Here is a 6,634-nt window from a genome sequence, read left to right as displayed (position 1 = left end):
ACACCACTTTGTTTGTGTAGAGGCCCTCTGGAGTTTCATTGTGGGATTGGTTTTTCTCGTAAGATTTTGTATTTATTTCTCTTTGTAGTTGAAGTTTGGCATAGGTTTCATGCGATCACTGCCAAGGTATCTCAGAGTCTCTTGCTAGGCATTCGTTTGACAGTAAGAAACCAAAAGCTCCAGTCTTTGTTTTAATTTGCACTGCCTTCTGGAAAATGAGGAATGCCAAATCTAACAGCTGTCCAGAATTTCCCTCTGGGATTCCCAGTCATTACGTGAACAAACATATTGGTCCCTTAACATATTTGTTTTCACCTGCTTGGTACTACCTGACTCAAGGCAGTTTGGAAAGCCTGGGGCCACTTTAGGGACCCTTTGAGCTTTCTCAGTTAGTTTTCCTGCACAGAAGTTAGAAAATAAAGGCTCCCTAATTATACAGAGGAAGTCCTGGTGGCATAGTGGTGGTTAAGAGCTAAGGCTGCTAACCCAAAGGTCTGCAGTTCAAATCCACCAGGTGCTCCTTGGAAACCCTATGGAGCAGTTCTACTTTGTCCTTTAGGGTTGCTATGAGTCAGAACCGACTTGATGGCAATGGGTTAATTATACAGATTCAATGGGATGCCTATTTTGATTGGTAGTTTGAGGTCTCTAAGAGACAACACGATAGCAAAATAGCTGCCCTGCAAGATATTGTTTCTATAGTAACAAAACAAAGAATTACAATGTCAGAGCTCTGTAAACACCCTTTCTGCCCCACTGATGGCTCTAACGTTTACTTCTCCATATCCTTCTTTGCCTTCTTATTCTCCTGATAACGCGTTGTCTGAACTCCCTTTCTTTCCTGAAGAAACTACTGAAATCTAAAGCCCATTCCCAAATGTCCTTTAAACTCCACCCTGCAGATTCCAGAATGGGCACAAGGGAAACTCGTAATAACCCTAGTATATCCTTTGTTCTTTGGACTCCCGCAGAATTACAAAGTATTGTTAAAGATTTTCCAAAATTATATGAGGACCCTTACAAATTTGCTGAGTAATTTAAGGTTCTTATTGAAGCTTATCAGCCTTGGCTGCCAGATTTATATGAATTAGTTCATATGTTAACTGGTCCCGGAGAAGCCCAGTTATGGTTAGAATATGCTAAATGGAAAAGTCGTATAAACAGTCTAGCTCTAGATATGGATAAAACAGCTGCTATGTTGCTTAAAGATGCCTGAAACATGGGCAAAAGAGTGCATGAAGCCATTCCAAGGCTTTTCCTCCAATAATAGGTTTGACTGAAATTCACACATGCATACAAAAGAAAGACAAGAGTATTTGTGACAGTCAAACTCAATTATTTAAGAAATTTCTGAACATTTGGGTCTTGGTCCACTGGCTCCAGGGCTACATGAGGTTTTTTTGTAAATTTATTTTATTTTATTGAACATTTTATTTTTGTTTAGGTGAAAGTTTACAGAGCAAATTAGTTTCCCACTCAACATTTATACACAACTTGTTTTGTGACATTGGTTGCAAAACCCTGGATGTGTCAGCATTGTCCCCACTTCCTCCCTGGTTTCCCGTGCCCATTCACCTAGCTTTCCTGCCCCTACCATCCTTCTGAACTTTTCTTTTGGGCAAAAGCTGCCCTTTAAGGTCTCATACAGTTGATTGTTCTAAGGTATACGTTCCTCATGATTATTCATTTTATAAGCCTGTCTATTGTACGATTATATTGCAATCTCTAGGAGTGGTTTCAGTTCCATTTTGAAGGGTGTCCAAGGACCTTAGTCTCAGGGGTTCCACCAGTCTCCATCAGAGTAGTAATTCTGGTCTTATTTATGAGTTTGAATTTTGGTCTGTGTTTTTCTCCCACTCTGTCCATGACCTACTATTGTGGTCCTGGTCAGAGTGGTTGATAGTGGTAAACGAGCATCATCTAGGTTCTTCTCGTCTCAGGCTCCTGGAGGCAGTGTTTCATGTGGTCCATTAGTACTTTGAACTGATTATTTCCTGGAGTCTTTGGTTTTCTTCACTCTTCTTGACTCTGGACAGGGAGAGACCAATTGTATCTTAGATGGCTACTCACAAGCTTTTAAGACCTCAGTTGCTACTCAGCAAGGTAAGATGTGGAACATTGTCTATAAGGATGATGATATGCCAATTAACCTAGACGTCCCCTGGGACTATGTTCTGTAGCCATTAAACCCAGTATCTCAGTCCCATGAGGTGACATGTACTAACTTTGGTGAAGAGAAAGATAATACACAATAGGGGGGAGTCAGCACAACATAGTCAAAGTAAAGGAAGACATCGAAAGGTATGCAAGAGTAAAAGACAACAATGGTATCTACTAATACATATACAATCCTGCAACAAGAGTAATAACAAACAATAATGTACGAGTGGATACATAGGTAGATATGTAAGCTGAACAGGGGTGGGAGGATGTATGGAAGTACATCCACGTACATATATACATGTACATGTTACAAATATACCCATGAATTCAATAATGCACACAGGGGAGAGTCATGAAAACTTCTTAGCCATAACCATATAGGAGCTTTTAATGCAATGTTTATATTTGGTCTTAAATCTGAAATATCAGCTTTGGTAAAAAGGCACCATTTAGACTGGAAAGCAGTCCTCATTGCAGAGTTGACCAATATAGCTCATGAACTTTCTCAAATCTTAGAAAGAAAACAAGCCTCAAAGTTTAATAAACTGATGGCCCTTCAACTACAGTAACTGCAAGGACCCAATCAAGCAAGAAACTTTAAACTTTTCAGTGGACCTAAAACTGGTCTTTGCCACTGTCTTAGTGGTGTAGTGGTTAAGTACTTCAGCTGTGTCATGGATTAAATTGTGTCCCCCCAAAATATCTGTCAACTTGGCTAGGTCATGGTTCCCAGTATTGTATGATTGTCTACCATTTTATCATCTGATATGATTTCCCTATGTGTTGTAAATGCTGTCACTATGATGTAATAAGATGGATTAGCAGCAGTTATATTGATGAGGTCTACAAGATTAGGTAGTGTCTTAAGCCAATCTCTCTTGAGATATAAAAGAGAGAAGCGAGCGGAGAGACACTGGAACCTCATACCATTAAGAAAGCATTGCCGGGAGCAAAGCACATCCTTTGTAACTGAGGTCCTGCGTTGAGATTCTCCCAGATCAAGGGAAGATTGATGCATCACGGGGACTTTCCTCCAGAGCTGATAAAGAGAAAGCCTTCACCTGGAGCTGATGCCATGAATTTGGACTTGTATCCTACTAGATAGTGAGAAAATAAATTTCTTTTTGTTAAAGCCATCCGTGCTTGTGGTATTTCTGTTATAGCAGCACTAGATGCCTAAGACAGACAGCTAACAAAAAGGTTGGCAGTTCAAATCCACCAGGCGCTCTTTGGAAACTCTATGGGGCAGTTCTAGCACATCCTATAGGGTCGTTATGAAATGCAATCAACTTGATGGCAATGAGTTAGGTTTAGTTTGGGACTTGATGCTATTAAAAATGGGGCTTTAGCAGCAAATCTTTTAGATCCTTTATTGCTCCCTTCTAAAATCGCAGTAATCAAAATACACGCACATCAGCTGAAGGCAGTGCCCCAAACTGAAGAAATTAGAGGAAATAACCTTGCCAACGCAGCTGCTACACAGGCTGCTTCCCAAATCATTGTTGCCAATATCATAGTGCAAGGAATTATAAAATGGCATTTAGAAGAACCTATAGAGAATTATTCTCATGAAATAACTGGTATTTTTGTACCCACAAAACAGAAACTTTTGAATCATCAACAATTCGCCCAATTAGATGAGATTGAAACATGAAAAAAATCAGATTGTTATCAAGACCCTGACACTGAATTATGGTTAGGGCCTGATGATAAAATTGTTCTCCCTACACTTTTACGTGTCCCCATGATGAGGACCCTACATGAAAATACTCATCTGGGGAGATACAAAATGATTGAATTTTTAAAAAAATATGGGTGGGGAAAATTTTCTGAGGCAGCTGAATGTGACCACTCATTGCTCTATCTGCCCATGTTATAACCCTGGAAAACATCTTAAGATTTTACCCGGGCAATAGTCTTTGACTTCTGGACCTGTTTGAATGGGCAATTAGACTTTATCCAACCTCCATCCTCAAATGGTTACAAATATATCCTAGTAATGATTTGTAGATTTTCACATTGGGTAGAGGCTTTCCCTTGCCAACATGCCGTAACTTCTTTTGTAGTAAGAAAGCTCCTTGAAAACATAATACCTCCATGGGGAGCATCAAAAGCTCTTTGCAGTGACAAAGGAGCCCACTTTAGTGGATAAGTTATTCAAGAATTATGCTGAATCTTCCTCATGTACTGGAGATTGTACTGTCCCTATCACCCGCAATCCTCTGGGCTTATAGAAACCCAACTTGCTAAGCTTTCTGAATCCTTAAGTTTGTTTGAACTAAAGTTCTGCTTTTAAATTTGAGAATCACTTCTTTTGGACCTCAAAAGCTTACTCTTCATGAAACAATTACTGGAAGGTCTATGATCCTTCCCTACATTGCCCCTACTAACCCTAACTTAGTACAACCTGAATTATTGAAATATTGTCAAACTTTAATGTAATACTCTGAGAAACATCTTTTACAAATTAAAAAAACCTTTTAATAAAAAAAGACTGATTCTCCACCTTCACTTAATATTGCTCCAAGAGATTATGTTTATTGGAAAAGACACCAATTAAAAGATACATTAAAACCTCAATGGAAACCCCTGTGCAGTGAAACTAGAAGGAATTAACTCTTGGATTAATTTATCACAGTTAAAGAAAGCTAAAACACCTATTTGGGCTTGTCAACTGGCAGGAGACTTAAAACTCAAACTTAGACACCCTAGGGGCCAGAAGCAGATGACTTCAGAAGTAGAAAGCTAAACACAAGATCACAGAACAAGACCTCATGCAAACTGTGAAATTTTTAGACTTTATTTAGACTTTATTTCTTAGCTATCATTATTCTAATGTTCCTAGTTGTGTTACACACTTTGTGACGATATTTCTTGGTGGTTCTGGTAATTATCAGATTGAACTGCATTAAGGAACCCTTTTCCTTATGCCAGAGATTGAAATCATGGCCCTTTGCCTTATACATACAACCTTTGAAATAGATTTGTTTAACCAGATTGTGTTCACCTCCTGGTAAATTTACTGGAAGAAGAACTTGTTTTATAATCACTAGTTTACTCACTATTATATTACTTTATTTTTATTTTTTAATTTTTTCCCATACAAAAATTTATACATACATTGTTATGTGACTCTTATTGCTCTCCCCATACTGTGACAGCACACTCCTCCTTTCCATCCCTGATTCCCCATGTCCATTCAACCAGCTCCTAACCCTCTCTGCCTTCCCATCTCACCTCTGGACAGAAGCTGCCCATTTAGTCTCTTATATCTACTTGAGCTAAGAGTCACACTCCACAGAAGCTGCCCCTTTGGTCTGTTGTATTTACTTGACTAAGAGGCACACTCTTCACGAGTATCACTTTATGTCGCACAGTCCAGTCCAATCCCTGTCTGAAGAGTTGGCCTCAGGAATTGTTTTAGTTCTGGGCTGATAGAGAATCCAGGGATCATGCTTTCCGGGGTACCTCTAGTCTCAGTCAGACCATTAAGTCTGGTCTTCTTACTAGAATTTGAGTTCTGCACCCCACCTTTCTCCTGCTGCATCTGGGACTCTCTGTTGTGTTCCACGTCAGGGTGGACATTGATGGTAGCTGGGCACCATCCAGTTCTTCTGGTCTCAGGCAGATGAAGTCTCTGATTTACGTGGCCTTTTCTGTCTCTTGGGCTAATACTTTCCTTTTGTCTTTGATGTTATTTATTCTCCTTTACTCCAGGTGGTTGGGACCAATTGATGCATCTTAGATGGCTGCTTGCAAGCTTTTAGGACCCCAGATGGTACTCACCAAAGTAGGATGCAGAACATTTTCTTAATAAGCTGTGTTATGCCAATTGACCTAGATGTCTCCTGAAAGCATGGTCCCCAAACCCCTACCCATGCTACTCTGTCCCTCAAAGTCTTTGATTGTATTCAGGAAACTTCTTAGCTTTGGTTTAGTCCAGATGTGCTGACTTCCCCTGTAGTGTGTGCTGTCCTTCCCTTCACCTAAGATAATTCTTATCTACTATCTAGTTGGTAAATAACCTTCCCCTCCCTCCCCACCCTCCTAACCATCAAAGAATGTTGTCTTCTGTGTTTATACCTTTTTTTGAGATCTTATAATAGTGGTCTTATACAATATTTGTCCTTCTGTGACTGATTAAATTCACTCAGCATAATGACCTCCAGCTTCCTCCATGTTTTAAGATGTTTCATGGCTTCACCGTTGTTCTTTATCATTGCGTAGTATTCCATTGTGTGGATATACCATACTTTGTTTATCTATTCTTCTGTTGATGGGCACCTAGGTTGTTTCCATCTTTTTGCTATTGTGAATAGTGCTGCAACGAACGTGGGTGTGCATATATCTATTCGGATTACGGCTCTTATTTCTCTAGGATATAGTCCAAGGAGCTGGATTGCTGGATCCTATGGTACTCCTATTTCTAGCTTTTTAAGGAAGTGCCAAATCAATTTCCAAAGTAGTTGTA

Source organism: Trichechus manatus, unplaced genomic scaffold (genome assembly GCF_000243295.1).
Source record: "Trichechus manatus latirostris isolate Lorelei unplaced genomic scaffold, TriManLat1.0 scaffold00160, whole genome shotgun sequence".
Classification (NCBI taxonomy): Eukaryota; Metazoa; Chordata; class Mammalia; order Sirenia; family Trichechidae; genus Trichechus; species Trichechus manatus.
Note: the sequence above shows the minus strand (reverse complement) of the source record.